Below are 17,637 nucleotides of genomic sequence, written 5' to 3'. Positions count from 1 at the left end.
CCCAGGGATCTAACCCATGTCTCCTGCATTGGCAGGCAGATTCTTTACCACTGAGCCATCTGGGAAGCCCCTTGGTATTATGTAATAACACATAAAATAATCTGAAAATGAGGTTATTCTTGATTTATTCCATTGTACATTTTCAAATCATTTACAATGTTTATTGTCAACATGAATATATCCTGAGGACATTCCAGATAAATATACTCATTATTATCAAATAAACATACATTGAGAAAGATTCGGAGCTGACATTCATGTAATGCTGTCACACTGGACAAAAATCTGTTGTCAATTTTGTATAAGTGACAATAAAGACAATAGTTTATCCATGACTTTGTTCTAGCCACATGTAGTATTGACATCATGAGTAGAAAAAAATCCCTACAAGAGTAAACCAGACAGTAAGAAATGGTATATATTTGAAACTGTAATATAACACAGGAATATTTTTCTTGGACATTGACAATTACATAAATATTTTCAAAATTTTACATTAAGTATATTTCTATTATGCATATTATTTGAAAGAAATCCTATCTTAAACTCTCTGAGAAAAATTTAAAAGTTCTCAAGTGACTATGAAAACTAATATAACTTCTGCTGTCTCCAACTTCAACAGCCAGATTCACTGGCTTCATCTGATTTTCAACAACCTATTTCCCGGGTTTAAAAAAATAGCTCTTGTTATAGCTAAGGTTTCCAATAAGCTGTTCTTTAGAGATCTGGCTTGATAATTACTCCAAGCTCCACAGGAAATGCAGTATTTTCAACACATTCAGAACAGCACACCTGTGTCCCCCACGCAGCCAAGCCTCCTGTAACCTCCATGCGAGGGTTTCTAACACGTTGTGTCTTTTGGGTCTCCTCCATTCAGAGAGGGACACAAATGGGAACGTTTTGATGTATGTTAATTGATGTTTGTCCAAGCATTATGAAGTAATAATCCACAGGAGCCACAGAAACTTTTACAAGGCAAAGTCAAGGGAACAATCAAAGTTTTGAGTGGATTATTGCAAGTCCACACCCAGGCAGAGCTGACTTACAGCTTTTCATCCTTCCACAATGATACTATAAATAAAGCAAAGAAATTTTTGTTCTCGTCTAATCCCCTCTATTATGTGGTCTTGTAGGCCGTCTCACGCAATTGGTGCAGTCTACGCGAGCTCGCGGTGTGGCGGGGTGAGGTCATAGAGCCCGTCTGCTCGTCTCTCACCGTAACTCAATGGGACCGTCAGGGACCGGCATGTTCCTGTGAGTGGAATCACCAAAGGTTAGGAAAAGAGCTCATAACTCCAAAGAAAGAAAATGGTTTGGAAAGTTGAGGTTAAAATGCCCCAAATGCAATCTCAGAGAAAAAAAAAAAAACGGAAGCAACTAACGCTGAGTTGTTGCCCAGTGGAACAGTCCCATCATTTGCTTCCATTCAGCAAAGATAAATCACTCCTCTGTGTAATAGGGTGCCCTTATACTTCGCCTTCAGTGCTACAAAGAACAAGCAGTAGCTGCCATAATTGAGGAAGGAGCAGACTCCCCCATTGGAACAATTGGTGTAAATTGCTAGATAATCATTTCAGCTGCAGTGATTGGTATATTTGAACACCAAGAAAAGACTGAATTGACTCCCTCCTATGTGATTCCTTGTTTACATAAAAGCCCTCAAGGTATTAACAACTTTGTGGTTCACTTAATTTCTTGGGATTACATAAATATATATACATTGCAAGAAAAATAAATTAAGCAATACCTCCAAGCTGTGCTTATTTCAACTCCTGTAGTCATTATTATTTTGTCCTTTTAAAAAATCACACTGTATAGTAAGTGTCCAGGCAAGCGTGTGTGTGTGTGTGTGTGTGTGTGTGTGTTGCATACACCCCTTCCACCTGGCAGAAAGCCTACTACACCATTTATTTGGTCATGATACAAAGCTAATAATCATGCCTGATTTAAGGCAGACAATAGAGAGTCATCATATTAATAACATGGTGAATATAAATTGATATGGGAAGTGTTTAATCTGTTCTTATGCTACCACCCTGAAAAAAATGGGTATAGACATTGTATCAGGGTTATTTAGAAATTCTCCACACCATGCCTTAGAGGATTAGGGTTGGTGACAATGAACTCAGTACTATACACACTGGAGATAAAAAACAACTGCTAAATTAATGAATAAACATCAGAAAATCACAGTGGGTGCATGTGTGTGTTCTAAGTTGTCTAAAAGGGCTAGGATAGAGGAAATCTAAGAAAGATTATTCCAACATAAGAGTGGGTGGGAAAAAAAATCAACATCTGCATTACTGTCTACAGATTCAAGTTCTCTTAATTTAAAAATAAAAAATCAAAATAAGAGAAATGTTTGCTTTATCACTGATGAGCAAAGGAATTGGTTGTCCTTGGGTCAAATGTTCATGCAATAACTGGGAACTTAGTGGAGGTCACAGGGTCCCATTGCTTTCCCAGGACTATGGTATGACAAGTTTTCCTAAAAAAGGATGTGAGCAAGACAGGCAATGAAATGAATTTATAAAGACACTATCAAGAAAAAATTTGGGAAAAAAAATCAGAAATGTTTATTCATTCATTCGAAAAGACAATGATCGACCTTTCCAGAAAATGTACATAGGTTCTGAGCAGGAGCAGTGTTACACTCAGACACTTAAGGATTTGGGGAAGCCCAAGGATTATACTAATGTTTCAAATGCACATGAAACAAACTGCTTTTAAAGGTGACCTAGAGAGGCTCACTTAGAAAAAGGCTTTAGTTAAAAAAAAAAAAAAAAACCTCTTATCTTCACCAAACCAATATTCCATGTATAGAAGTCATACTGGTTCTGAAAACTACAGTGTAATTGGTAGAGAAACCAGTCTGGCCTGACAAATGTTACCACAATCACTCCTGGCTTTCTTGGTAGAGGCTGGGAATTTTTCTAATATTGAAAGGTAAGGAAATTCCTTTTTTTTTTTTCTTGAAATCTGAAACTGCCCAGCTTTACCACTGAACAAAAATTAAGGGAAGATCTCGGAGCAGTCAAGGTTATTAGTACAAAGACTAAACCTGGAATAGGGGATTCCCATGGCCTATAGTCTTAAGCCCCGATTCTTTAGCATGGCATATAAGGCTGATCTATGATCCCTTCTTTCTGCTCTTCTCCATACATTCTGTGTTTCATGCATTTCAGAAATCAATTTATCTATTTACATTCCCACCAACAGAGCAAGAGGGATTCCTTTGCTCCATACCCTCTCTAGCATTTATCATTTGTAGATTTTTTGATGGTCATTCTGACCTGTGTGAGGTGATACCTCGTTGTAGTTCTGACTTGCATTTCTCTAATAATTAGTGATATTGAGCATCTTTTCACTGTGCCTCTTGGTGATCCCTCTCAGGTTTCCCTGGTAGCTCAGATGGCAAAGAATCTGCCCACAATGCAGGAAACCTGAGTTCGATCCCTAGGTTGGGAAGACTCCCTGGAGAAGGAAACAGCTACCCACACCAGTATTCTTGCCTGGAGAATTCCATGGACAGAGGAGTCTGGCAGGCTACAGTCCATGAGATGGCAAAGAGTAGGACATAACTGAGAGACTAACACTTTCACTTTCACTTGGCCATCTGTAAGTCTTATTTGGAGAGATGTCTGTTTAGGTCTTCTGCCCATTCTTTGGTTGTGTTCTTTGTTTTTTTGATATTGAGCACCAAGAAAAATGGTACAGATGAACCTGTTTTCAGAGCAAGAACAGAGACACAGATGTAGAGAATGGACATTTGAACACAGCAGGGGAAGCGGAGGGTGGGAAGAACTGGAGAGCAGCACTGATAAATACACACTTTCATGTATAAAACATATAGCTAACAGGAGGCTCGGCTCCATGTTCTGTGATAATCTGGATGAGTGGGATGAGGGAAGATGGGATGGAGGCCCAAGAGAAAGGGGATAATATGTACACTTATAGCTGATTCACTTCAATGTACAGTAAAAACTAACACAACATTGTAAAGCAATTATACTCTAATTTTTGTAAAAAAAAATCAATTTATTCCTCCAATGCACCATGTATGTTTCACAACCCCATGTATCTGCATGTACAGCTGCCTAGTTGGCCCTTTGTTCTCTTTTCCAACTAGTGAATTCCTTCTCACTTCCCAAAGCCCCAGATTGAATGCTACACTCTTTATTAGTTCTTCCTTATTCTCCAGGTACTTTTAACATCCTTTTAGCATTACATTTTTCACATTGCATCATTTATTTGTATGCATCTATCTTCTGAGACATTGAACTCACAAAGATCAGGACGTTTTCTTATTTATCTTGACGTTGCTAGCATAGTACCCAGCATCCAGTAGGAGATCAATAGATTTTTTACAAGGAAAAAGGAAGCTGCATTTTAAAGAATTAGGAAAATACTCATAATAAAAGCCATTAATGGAAAGAAGATTTTGGATAATTTTGAATGTCTACCAAAGCCTTCCACTTCCCAGTAAGGCGTGTCTAAGTTTCTCAACAGAAGAAAGAGGAATATTTGTTTTAAAACTCTGTAATAACCTGTGTGTGGTTTAAAAAAGGAAAAGGAAGGGTAAATATCCTAACACTACAGAGGACACTGCTTCACACACGTCAGAGTGCTGACCGAAGAAAGGAGCCGTGAAGACAGGCTTTGCCATTGAATTAAGGGCATCAAGGTTAAACAGCATAAAAAAGAAGTCTCAAGATGAAGATGGGAGTGATAGCAGAAATAGCCTCATACAATTTCCGAGAGGCAGAGAGAACAGCAGCAGCAACAGGAAACGACAAAGGGACCAAATCAAGACAGACCTGAGAATGACAGTGTGTTTTTAGTGGCCACTACATGGACAGGAAACACTGGCAGCGGCGCTCTCATGCCTTCACCGCTCTTTCATCAGTAAACAAAATCAACAGTCAAGTACAGGGAGAAAATTGGGGTTTTGAAACAAAGAAGATCCGGAGTGAAATCCTGGCTCTACCAGTTACTGTGTGTAAGAATGAAGGACTTTCCTGCTGGTCCAGTGGCTAAGACTCCACACTCTCAACGCAGGGGCCCTGAGTCCAAACCCTGGTCAGGGAACTAGATCCTTCATGCTGCAACTAAGAGTTCGCATGCCACAACTAAAGATCCCACGTGCTGCAATGAAGATCCAAGATCCCCGGCACTGCCAAATAAATAAATTAATATTTAAAAAAAAAATAATGAACCTCAGGAACATCTATAGCCTGGGCCTTCTAAGAGATGCCATTTCTGGGAAATTGACCTTTTATTCACTGGTTCCACAGCAAGCACTAAATGTGGAGGCGTTATTTTGTACCAGTGACTTGCAGATGGTCAGATGGATTTACAAAAAAAGCGAAGCTCATCTGGCAGAACCATCACACTGCATAGCACGTACTGGCTGCACCTGTGCCTCCATCTGGGAGGGCAGTGTGTTGCCTCCCGCTTCGTGTAATTGGTACCATCAGCTCCCACATCCTTTGTGATGAAAGGAACTTCACATCCTTTCACTTATGTCTTTGGTGTCTCTCCATCAATCATTTCAGTACACTGTGATTGCACTGTTGTGACAACCACATATTATCTATATGACCCTTGACAAATTACTTAAATTTCTAAGTCCCAGTCCCTCATCTGTAGTACCTGTCATGTAGTAGAAATTTGACAAATGATTGCAATGAAGTAGCAAAGAGATTTTTTTATAATTTCCCAGCTTCAACATCTTTTACCTTTGTTTCATTCCTTCTTACTTCTTGTATTTAATCAGTCACCAAGACACATCAATTTATCTTTCAAGATATTTATTGCATGAGGCTTCCATAGGTTTATAAAACACTATGTACCACATCCCTCACTCCCCTGGAAATTTACAATACATATTACTATATTAAGACAAATAATTTCTAAAGAAAAAACTTTACTCAATATTTGCCCAATGAAATTACCTCTGGAACTGTTTTTGTTTTTTGAATTGAATTATTTTGAAACCCTAAGCTCTTCTGTTACCAACCAAGACGAAACCATAAACCATGAAAAGTTTTGACCTAGGAAAAGATTCAGGATGAATGAAGATGGTTTTCTACGTTACTTTAAAATGATAAATAAGGATACCAACATTCATGTTGGTGGGATAGTAACAATATATTCCTAAATGATTTTGTTTCTTGAAATTTGATTAGTTTTATCTTGATTTAAATTATAAAACATAGTCAGAGTTTATACTTTTATTTACACTATAAATTTTATTTTAAAAATCTGTCTTTGTACAATAGAATTATCTCTTACTACCAGAGTCATTCTTGCTTTTCTTACCAAACACAGCTAAATTTCCGAATTTTAGATCTAGGAAGGAATTCCAACTAAAGATCTTAACCCAAGCCATTTGGTCACCAAGACAAATACAGTTCTGTGCCTTCATGTTTACTTTCTCGCTCCACTATGTGTGGAAAATCAGTACAAGCCTAGGAAAAGCCAAGATAGGATATTGTCTTTATGTGGTTGCGTGTTAAAAATGGAGCAGTTCTAAAAGTAGATATTACATGTGTATAAAAGTCTAACAAGCCCACAATAGAAATGAAGGTTGTTAACTATCCAGAGATTTGGGAGAAAAGTCCAAGGTGAAAGAGACAGTAAAGTGGCAGCTAACTATAGATTAAGGGTAAGTATATTTACAGGAAAAGTTAAATAGTCGTAGTTTTATATGAAATTAAGAATTGGTTTTTATTTTGGTTCTGATCAACATTAGCTTATAAATAGGAAGTTTTAGCTGTTATTTTAGCTAAGTTGGTCTTTCCAAATGTGTTGCCTCATTGTATAACTATTTTAAACTTCTCACTAAAAAAAACAATACAACAGAAGTAAAAAAGCAAAATTCATTCAGCTGGCCACTAACAAAGAAAGACTGGATATGATTTTTCTTCCAGAAGAAGAAAGGCTGAATATTGACCCCAATGAAGCAAAGTACACAAATCTACATGTGGTACTTACATATTTCACACAGTGATTTTCATCTCATACATTTTTGGGTGATTCACTCATATAACAAACTTTTATTGATATATTCTTTATGGAGATATATTATTTGGGGGATATATGTTCTTAATAAACATGTGGAGAACCTCAGTTTAACAGTAACTTTGGCCAACAGAAAAAGTTGGTTAAAGCAGGGAATCATAAAAAAAAATGCATACATACCTTAAATATTTTGTTCTAACTCAAAACATATAAATGAATATTCATTTGCCAATCTATTGATGTTGGGCCAAGATTTTTTTAGTACAAATCCATTCTTTTTTTTCCCGAATGAATCATAATCAAAATGCATCATCTAAGATTTCCATTTGTGTTTTTTAAAATGAAAACTTAAATATATTTGAGCAACAGTATAAGTACATAACTTTCCTAAGTGTACACATCTTCCAACATTTTATAGCTGTCTTGATTACAATTATTTTGGCAGCAAATTTTTAGCATCGGTTTTTATAGATTCTTTCAAAACAACACTTGTTTGTTTCACCTTCCTATGCCATTAGTTCCTTTAATCTCTAATTAAATGTTATAATTCCAAAAGAAAATAAAGCTGAGAAAGGCTGATCGTCAAAGATACTGCCCAAGTTGACTTGTAGACTGGCATTATAGAGCAGACACCAGATCCTGTCCAGTGTCTACAAACACTTTACGGAAACAGGACATCCATCTCATGCTTTATGTTTTTTTTCCTTCTAACTATAACATTTCTGGTATACTGGTGAGTATTTTGTAAATAACTATTGACTGAATGAGGGCACACAAGTAATTATCCAATCTTTACTGTACATGCCCGAAGCTGTGTGTCTGCTGCTAATCCTTTTAGGAGGCAACATGATTTGTGGCTCAGCTGGTAAAGAATCCGCCTGCGACGCAGGAGACCTAGGTTCCATCCCTGGGTTGGGAAGATCCCCTGGAGCAGGGCATGGCAACCCACTCCAGTATTCTGGCCTGGAGGATTCCATGACTGTACATTCCATGGAGTCACAAAGAGTCGGACACGACTGAGCAACTTTCATTTTCATTTTTCATGATACACTGAAAGGAGTATGAATAGTGTAGTTAAACAGACCAACATGCAGATGCCAAGCATGTGTGACTTCTGGTGAGGTATTTCACCTAGGTCTCACCTTTATAAGAGAGCTAAAAAACCAACCTTGGGGAGTTATTATGAAGATTAACCAACAGAGCATACTGAAAGTGTGTCACAGGTCAATTGTCCCAGAGGCAGACTCTGAGATGGAGTTAGACTCTAGAGCATTTATTAGAGAGTGCTTTTAAGATCAGCACCTGGGGAGGGAGGATAAAAAAGGATTGGGCGAAGGGAAGTTTGAGCTTTGATGCAGACCTGACAACAGCTCCAGCTGACCCCACCAGGAGCTTTAGAGCTAAAGTGAGCCATTGGAATTTCCCCAGGTAAGGCGAAAATGGCTGGATTTTATATCTGATGCTTGATCCTGAGGGTGACCTTAGGCAAGGTGACTCTGTGCCACTGAGGAAACCCCGGAGGGCTGCATGTGACCAGCTCTCCCAGGGGATGGGCAACAGACTCTCATTTGAAGCGGATCTAGGCATCCATTCTCCATATACATCACAAAAGGCCAGGCCAATGATATTAGCAAACAAAAGGTAGTTCCTTTCCTTCCTATCAGCAGTCCCTTTTCAGTTTAGACAGAGTCCTCATTCTCTCCAAGTCACAATCCATGCCAACATGCCCTCGGCTATCAGAGTTGACTCACTTCTCCACGTCTTAGCATTGGAAGCACACCCTTCCTGATAGTTCACTACTTTCCCTTCCTCTGCTAAACAGGCACTTTCTTCCTCTGCACTCACCAATATATTGAAAGCACTCATATCTTTTCCTGGATACAAGATCAACTACAATTATACCAGTGTATGTAGTCTATATTTTTACCCGTCTGAATGGTCTGAATCTCTATTTCTGTTATCTGTAAGGATCTTAAAGAGAAATATTGCACCTAACACTTGAAAATATTTTAAAATTTTAACATATGCACCAAGAAGCAGGCATCATTAGTCAGCCCTTATCAAACATCCTGTATCTGCTCCTTGAAGATCTGAAAGCCATCCACTACTGGAGTGACAACTTCTAACCAGAGTTCAGGCTGCAATCAATGATAGATATTGGAGAATAAGTCGAATTCTTCTGAACTAAAACTTTTTATAGTAAGTAAATGTCAGAGTTTTATGAGTTCAGAATACATCAGGGATTTTAAAAGCCCTGCAGAAGTTAAGGCTGCGTAGTCCTTAAAGTGCCTTCAGATGTGGGTCAGCTGGTCACCCCATAAATGAGACCCCCTTCACTGAGCTCTCTCCCCTTCTATAAATGGGGTGAAAGTGAAAAGGGGATTCTCTTCTAAATGACCTTGTCCTAACCCTGTAATCTCTTTTATGGTTTAGTTTTGGAGGTTGGGAGGGAGGGATTGTTTTGTAATCAAAAATTAACTTAAAAATGAAATGACAATCATGGAAGTCTTAAGAATAATCAGAGGATAAGAATATTTCAGGAAACTTACCTCATTCCCATAAGATTGAGATTAGGATGCCCTTAGCTATGTGGGAAGATAAAAATAAAAACCTGATCAAGATTATCAACTACTGTACTGTTTCTGAAAATAGTCCAACAAGTGGCCATAGAAGGAGTGGTGTGGCCATTACATAGGTAGTAATGACATGACATTCTCTTCCTTTGTTTTTTAACCATTTTTTAAATTGACGTATAATTTACAATGCTATGTTAGCTTCAAGTGTACAGCATAGTGATTAAGTTATATATCCATATATATATATATATAAAATATCTATATTGTTATATATCTATAACCCATATATATATATGGCTTCCCAGGTATTTCAGCTGGTGAAGAATTCACCTCCAATGCAAGAGACCCCAGTTTGATTCCTGGGTTGGGAAGTTCCCCTGGAGAAGGAAATGGCTACCCACTCCAACATTCTTGCCTGGAGAATCCCCACGGACAGAGGAGCCTGGTGGGCTACAGTCCATGAGGTTGCAAAGAGTCAGACATAACTGAGTGATATATATATATTTTTCCCCCCTTTTAGACATCTTTCTCTTTTGAATGACCACTTTGCTTAGAGGGAAGGAGAGTTCTGTTTGCTTTTGTGTTACATACAGTCAGTGGACTGCTTCAGGACTAAGTTTGCTTCTAATGCAGAATTAGGCAGCTTTTATAGAAAAAGAAAGGTCTAGGATTCTCAGCAATGCAATTCAACACTGAGGTTTGATTCTAGTTCCTTTGTACAAGTGAACATTCCCCATCATACCTGTTGTTAAGAAGTCTGAAGACCTTGGGGAGAGAAATGGGAGTAAGAGAGGAGGAGCCCTTGGAGGAGGAGAGAAGAAAAATGTTGGGAAGGAGAAAGAAGGGGAAAGAGGAAAAAGGAGAAAAAGAAGGTATTGGCAACGAAGGAAGAAGGAAGTCAGAGGAGGAGAACGAAGTGAAATGGAAACTCCATGTGTGGCCAGAGCTTGGGGACGCTGTCTATCTGTGCACATACATGTGTTCATGTGCATAGGAAGCCCTTTTGTTCCTCAGTTACACTAGAGAAAGCTTGGAGCGAGGTGGGTGGGTGAACATGTAATCAGTTCTCACGGGGTCTTACGTGCTGACTGCGGCACTTTACTCTCAGAAACCCACAAAACAATCCTATAAAATAGACATTATTGTTATCTCCAATTTACAAGCAAGGAATCTGAAGTTCAGAGGGATAAGCCACTTGCCCAAGGTCCTAGAGAGAGCAAATGGTAGAGCTAGGATAAAAGTCCAATTCTTTTTGACTCAGACGTCTTTGTTCACAATTGAAGAATGACCAATGTTAATTACAGATATCATAATTGCTCTTGTCAGTCATTCTAGTTTATATTTTTGGTATGAATATAAAATTCTATTTCATATGAAATAGAGTATGTGACAGTAAAGATTTGATATGTGTAGCTGTCATCGGGTGAGTTCCTAACACAGCGACGGCTGCATCCAGGACTTTCTGGCTGGAGAACACCCTCTTCCCCTCTTAACTAGTGACAGTGTTATGGGTGGTTATGTCTGAGTCTTCCTACCTTTGTGTGTCTAGTCACAGCTCTCCACAATGTGGAAAGAGATGTCTCTCCCACGGACAAAAACCAGTGCTGGATCTCTCTACACCTGTCACGCAGTGTCTTCCATAAAGGCTCCATCAGGAATGAGAGATCACCTAGGGGCTGTGCTTTGAAGACCTCAAAATCTCCTCATCAAAATAAATATCTAACTCATTTGTTTGTTAAAATGTGAAGTCCCATAATTATCATCTTGAGCCAACCAGGAAACACATTTTGTTTTCATAGGAGAACAAAGTAAAATTGTGAACCTCAATTTACACAGTTCCAAAATTTCCTAACCCCTCAGCATGTACCAGGGATGCAGATGCTGGGAGCACATTACCTAAACCCAGTAATATCATCAATTACTAGGAATCACACTGACTAGGGTTCTTCCTCTGCAACCCATGCTTTCACACATTTATAATATTGTCTAAAATTTTCTCCATATGCAACCCATATCTTTTCATCTATTACCTGTGTTCAATTCTTTAATACATTTTCTGAGATATTGGAATATTACACAAAAGAAAACTAGAGTAAGAAATGCCAAGATGTTGCAAATGTTTAGCTGACATAATCCAGGGGTAGGGGGAAAACCTTCATGGGTATTTTCTGCAAGACTAGCATTAGATCCATGTAAGCTAGTCCTATATTTAATGAGTGTCCTTGGTGAATATTCTCTCATAAAACATGACAGAAAAAATGTGAAATAAAATTCCAAGGATGTTAAAACGTTATTTTGTTTTCAAAACATATAATAAATTTCTTATTTTGAAGGTAAAGAAAAGGCTTACAGGGGCTTTCCTGGTGGCTCAGTGGTAAAGAATCCACCTATCAATTCAGGAGACATGGATTTCAACCCTGGTTCAGGAAGATCCCACATGAGGCAGAGCAACGAAACCCGTGTGCCACGACTGTGCTCTAGAGCCAGGGAATTGCAACTATTGAGCCCAAGTGCTGCAGCTACTGAAGCCCACGCGTCCTAGAGCCCACGCTCTGCAACAAGAGAAGCCGCTGCAGTGAGAAGCTCGAGTGCTGCAACTAGAGAGTAGACCCCGCTCTCTGCAAGGAAAAGAAACTAGAGAAGCATACAGCAACGAAGACCTAGCACAGTCAAAAATAAATAAATAAATAAAATTACAAAACAGAGAAAGAAAAGGCATATAATTTAGGGGCTGGAAATTTTTTTAATGTTTTATTTTGGAATAATTATAGATTTACAGATAAATTACAAAGAGAGTAGAGAGAATTCCTTTATAACTTCATCCAGTTTATCCGAATGTTAACATTGGCAGAACCATGTTAACATTTGTCAATACTGAAGATGGACATACGTACAATACTATTAACCAAACCACAGACTTTATTCAAATCACCAGTTTTTCCACTAATGCCTGTTTACTATTCCAAGATCTCCAGGATGCCACATAGCATTTCGTATGATTTTTATTAAAGCATAATCTGATTCTTTTCAACCTGTGAAATAAATGAATGATGGACAGATAGTTGGTTTAAATGGCACCAGATTATAAGCCTACCAGGGTGCTTGCAATTTTTGGTATTATCCTAATGAAAGAAAAACTGTAGGAAAAAAATTGGAAGAGAAGGTTCAGGCATCTCATGAGGACAGAGGTAGCCCATAAGCAATGCCACCCTGCTATTTATGTGTAGAAGGATAACTCATAAATGGCATAGAAAGTTGAACAGAGTGATTTAGCAAAAAAAAAACAAAAGAAAAACAACAAAAAAAACTTTACTCTGGAGGATCCTATCATAGGCTGATAATGGGATGGGATATACAGGAGGTAATAAAAAGTATACCTTAGAGTTAAAAAAAAATAGGCTAATATGGGTCAAATGCTACTAGAAAATCATCATCTGGTTCAATATATTTTAAAAAATCATTTTAATAAAAGAGCAGATGGCCCTAAGGAATTGCTTTGCCAATATGATTACAGGTAATTTTATTAAATTTTCAATAACGGATATCTACCAGGCCTCCATATGTGAGACATTCTTCCATTTATCATCTAAATGGTAACTGCATTTGCCTTCAATATTAGGAGAGTTTTTAAAAGCTGGCCAAAGTCAGCATGAAGATAAGCCAACTACCAGAAGATCTAAACCAACATGACTTAAACAAATTTAAAAAGACGAGATGAAAGAAAAAAGGTATTACAATACAGAAGGGGAAACTTAAGTCCATAGGCAGAGCAGGCACAGAGAATAACGTGGAAGGAAATCCAAACACCTGGTTTGTAGATGAAAATCTTCAGTCCAGCAGCTCCACAGAGACACCACTGTCTCACTCTTCACAGCTGGAATTGAAGAAAAAGGGAAAAATGCTCTCTCCACTTTCTCTCCACCCGAGATGCAAAGTTTTGATTCACAGTCAATATTCTCTATGGGTTTCCCAGGTGGCACAGGGCTAAAAAATCCTCCTGCCAATGCAGGAGACATGGGTTCAATCCCTGGGTCGGCAAGATACCCTAGAGTAACAAATGGCAACCCACACCAATATTCTTGCCTGGAGAATCCCACAGACAGAGAAGCCTGGCAGACTACAGTCCATGGGGTTGCAAAGAGTCAAACACAACTGAGTGCATGTGCACACACACACACACACACACACACACACACACACACACACACACAATCATCTATGAAATCTCAGCAAAACTTTGTATCAAGAAATGAGAAATATTTCATGAAATACTGACTAGATTAATGAAAATATATAGAGAAAGTGTCATAAAACACTACATACATGTAGCCTATAACCAATGGCCATCGTTATCATCATTTTACCAGGAAAAGGTAATTAACAAAGTCTAAATGACTAAGATTGTAATGTACCTAGAGGAGTGTTAGCCCTATAGTTTATCTTCAATAAACAGTACCTGTTACTCTGAAATCACTATTTATTAAAACACAACTACTAAGGATTATCTCTTTGTCTTTTCATAATGTTCATGGGCTTCTCAAGGCAAAAATACTGAAGTGGTTTGCCATTCCCTTCTCCAGTGGAACACATTTTGTCAGAACATTCCACCATGACCCATCCTTCTTGGGTGACTCTTCAGAGCATGGCTCATAGTTTCATTGAGTTAGACAAGGCTGTGATCCACGTGATCAGTTTGATTAGTCTTCTGTGATTTGGTTTTCATTCTGTGTACCCTCAGATGGATAAGGATAAGAGGTTTATGGAAGCTTCCTGATGGGAGAGACTGACTGTGGGGGAAACTGGGTCTTGTTCTGCTGGACGGGGCCATGCTCAGTAAATCTTTAATCCAATTTTCTATTGATGGGTGGGACTGTGTTCCCTCACTGTTGTTTAGCCTGAGGCCAAACTGTTGACACACCCGTCCACTGGAGACTCCTGGACACTCACAGGCACCTGACTCAGTCTCTTGTGGGGGCACTGCTCCTTTCTTCTGCCTCCTGGTGCACACAAGGTTTTGTTTGTGCCTTCCCAGGAGTCTGTTTCCCCAGACCTGTGGAAGTTCTGTAAACAAACCCCAATGGCCTCCAAAGTCAGATCCCCTCAGGGTTCTCAGTCCCTTTGCTGGGTCCCCAGGTTAGGAGCTGGCATCACCAGCTCCATGGACATGAGTCTGAGCAAGCTCCGGGAGTGAGTGATGGACAGGGAAGCCTGGCATGCTGCAGTCCATGGGGTTGCAGAGTCAGACATGACTGAGCAGCTGAACTGAACTAAGGATTATGGATCATGTTCACCAAGCATTAATGTTTTATGATACAGTTGATGTAATTGTAGAAATTGAAATCCTGTACAGTAGGACCCCTACATACAAACTTTCAAGTTTTAAACTTTCAAAGATGCAAACGTGCATTTGCATGTCCAATCACATAAGTTAGTTCATGTATCTGGCATACATTGTCATGTGCGTGCATTCTCTACAGGTGGTTGTGCTTTTGTGAACTTTACTGCATAGAGCTATAGCGTATAGTAGTACTGTATCCTTATTTCAAGCCCAGGATGTTCGGAGGCAAGCATATAAGCAGTGGTAATGTAGCTGGTATTGCTACCAGTCCCTGTATGCCAACTGTTGTACTGTACTACTGTACTTTTCATGGTACTTTACTGTAATATTTTAAATGTTTGTGTTTGCTTGTTTTTTTATGTATTATTTGTGTGAAAAGTATTATAAATCTATTACAGCTCAGTACTATATAGTTGACTATGGTAGTTGGGTACCTAGGCTTACTTTGTTGGGCTTAGGAATGCACTCTCAGAGGGGAACTGATTCATGTGTAGGGGATCACTGTAGTCATCAGTGTAGGACTTACTGCAGTCATCAGGGCCCTGATTTCCTAAATCTTATTCCATTAGATTGCCTAATCTTTGACTCTAAGGGAGTTATGCACTAATGTAATTAAAATTATTAAACATAATAAGTTTAATAAAGAGACTCATAGTACCTGTCATTTCTCTACTGTCCTTCCCAAGATTCTCATTCTCACAATTTGCTGTTTAAAAAAAAAAAATCAACTTAATTTGAAGTGGAAGATTATGACGCAATTGGAATAATTCCATGCCCATTAAGTACACCAGAGCCACTGAGGCTAAAAGTCCCAACCATACAATGGTCAAGATATTTTTAAGTGTTTTTCTTTCAAAAGTTTCTAGGGAACAGCATTCTTTTCAAGCATTCCAGTCACAGTGGTATTATTGACATAAAACCAGTATAAATGCACAAATCTGATAACTGAGCTTCCCAAATTTGAAAAGAGAGTGCTTCACCCCAGATTTGGAAAGAAAATTGGCCTGGACACTGAGATTTCTGGAATATCCTGATTTCCTAGCAGGTATAAACACTGTAAGAAATATTTTCTTTGTAGCCAAACCTGGAGAAATATATCTGGAAAAAAAAAAAGGTGGAGAATGTTTCCTTCAGAGTTTCGGTTTTGTTTTTTAACCTAGACTGATGCTGGGAAGACTGAAGGCAGGAGGAGAAGAGGAGGACACAGGAAAAGATGGTTGGATGGCATCACCGACTCAATGGACATGAGTTTGAGCAAGCTCTGGGAGATGGTAAGGGACAGAGAAGTCTGGCATGGCAGTCTGTGGGGTCGCAAAGAGTTGGACACAACTGAGCAACAGAACAACAACAAGGGGGAAAAAATACCCAAAATTTGTTGACCATAAGTATCAGAAATAAAGTGAAGTCTGGTAGTAAGGTGAAAGTAAAGGAAACAAGGAAACACTTCCCAGGTGGCACTAGTGCTAAGAACCCGCCACCAATGCAGGAGACATTAGAGATGTGAGTTCAGTCCCTGGGTTGGGAGATCCCCTGATGAGGAATTTCAACCCACTCCAGTATTCTTGCCTGGAGAATCCCATGGACAGAAGAGCCTGACGGGCTGCAATCCAGTCACACAGAGCCGGACACGAATGAAGCAACTTAGCACAGCACAGCACAGCACGAAGGAAAGACGCAAGAGTGTTAAAGACTGTACAAATCTTTAAACTTCTATTCTTATCCAAGGTTTCCCTCAATGACCCATCTCTCCCATCAGCAATTTCCAGTTGAAAGTAAACCAGCTAGTGAAACTAATTCATACTAAGATCTAACATTCTAAAGGCACGATTTGTTAACACAAATGACCCTCTAACAGGTAGAGCTTAAGCAATTAGGGAAGAATGGGGGTATGATCCTGAGACCATTCCATACACCCTCCACCCCTAGGTCTGTCATTCCTCTGTCAACACTCTATTCTCTTCCTGACCAACAGCAAATATTTAAAAGGAGGTTAACTAAGGCTCAGGGTGCAATCAATTCATGGATTAGAGATAAATTAACCTGTTGGTATTGCTATCAGACCTGACATCTAGGCCACTTCAGCCTCATGCCCTAGGGCCTTGGTATACCCAAGTGTGGTCCACAGACCAGCAGCATTAGCATCTCCTGGGATCTTATTAAATATGAGAAATAGCTGGCTCCATCTTAGATTCACAGAATCCCCAAGGATTTGCAGACATGCAAAGTTTGAGGAACTGCTGTAATCTAACAGCTGAACGTGGCCAGCAAGTCTTGAACAAGTGATGTGTGGTTGCATGTGGTGTGTAAGCAGATCTCTCGGTCTTCTGATTAGCAGGAATCCTGGGGGGAGGTATCTGCAGAACACCTTCTTTCCTATCTGGTCCTTATGAAATAATGAGACAAGAATGTACTGGCAGAAACAGTCAAGGCTGGAAGTAAGTTTTGCTCTATTACCCTCATCTGTTCTCTGCTGCTTTCAGACTTCAAAACTGAACTTTCTGGTTTCCACATTCACCCCATGGTATAATTATTATGGCACAATGATACCTAAACTCGTAGCTGCCATATTGACACCTTGGCTATGCATTTCATTACAAAGCCAAAACTAAGGCTAAGGGCCATTCAACATAATTGCTCCAAATAACAAAAGAGCACCAAGCCTAATTCTTTAGCAGGCCTTCCCATGGCAAAGATACACAG

At 39.1% G+C, this 17,637-nt stretch overlaps 2 long non-coding RNA genes across 2 annotated transcripts in view; one reads left to right on the top strand and one right to left on the bottom strand.

The window, feature by feature from the left end:
* Positions 1–875, bottom strand: part of LOC145527253 (uncharacterized) — a 28,315-nt gene extending 27,440 nt beyond the window's left edge. The window contains exon 1 of the long non-coding RNA XR_014069593.1: positions 793–875. This is a non-coding gene — a long non-coding RNA (uncharacterized LOC145527253). The remainder of the gene's footprint in view (positions 1–792) is intronic.
* A 7,425-nt stretch (positions 876–8,300) lies between these two features.
* Positions 8,301–17,637, top strand: part of LOC145527252 (uncharacterized) — a 29,046-nt gene continuing 19,709 nt past the window's right edge. The window contains exons 1-3 of the long non-coding RNA XR_014069592.1: positions 8,301–8,451; positions 16,098–16,208; positions 17,273–17,372. This is a non-coding gene — a long non-coding RNA (uncharacterized LOC145527252). The remainder of the gene's footprint in view (positions 8,452–16,097; positions 16,209–17,272; positions 17,373–17,637) is intronic.

This window comes from Giraffa tippelskirchi, chromosome 11 (assembly GCF_054371585.1).
Source record: "Giraffa tippelskirchi isolate mGirTip1 chromosome 11, T2T-mGirTip1v1.2.pri, whole genome shotgun sequence".
In the NCBI taxonomy this organism is placed as follows: Eukaryota; Metazoa; Chordata; class Mammalia; order Artiodactyla; family Giraffidae; genus Giraffa; species Giraffa tippelskirchi.
This window is presented reverse-complemented; position numbering and strand designations above follow the sequence as displayed.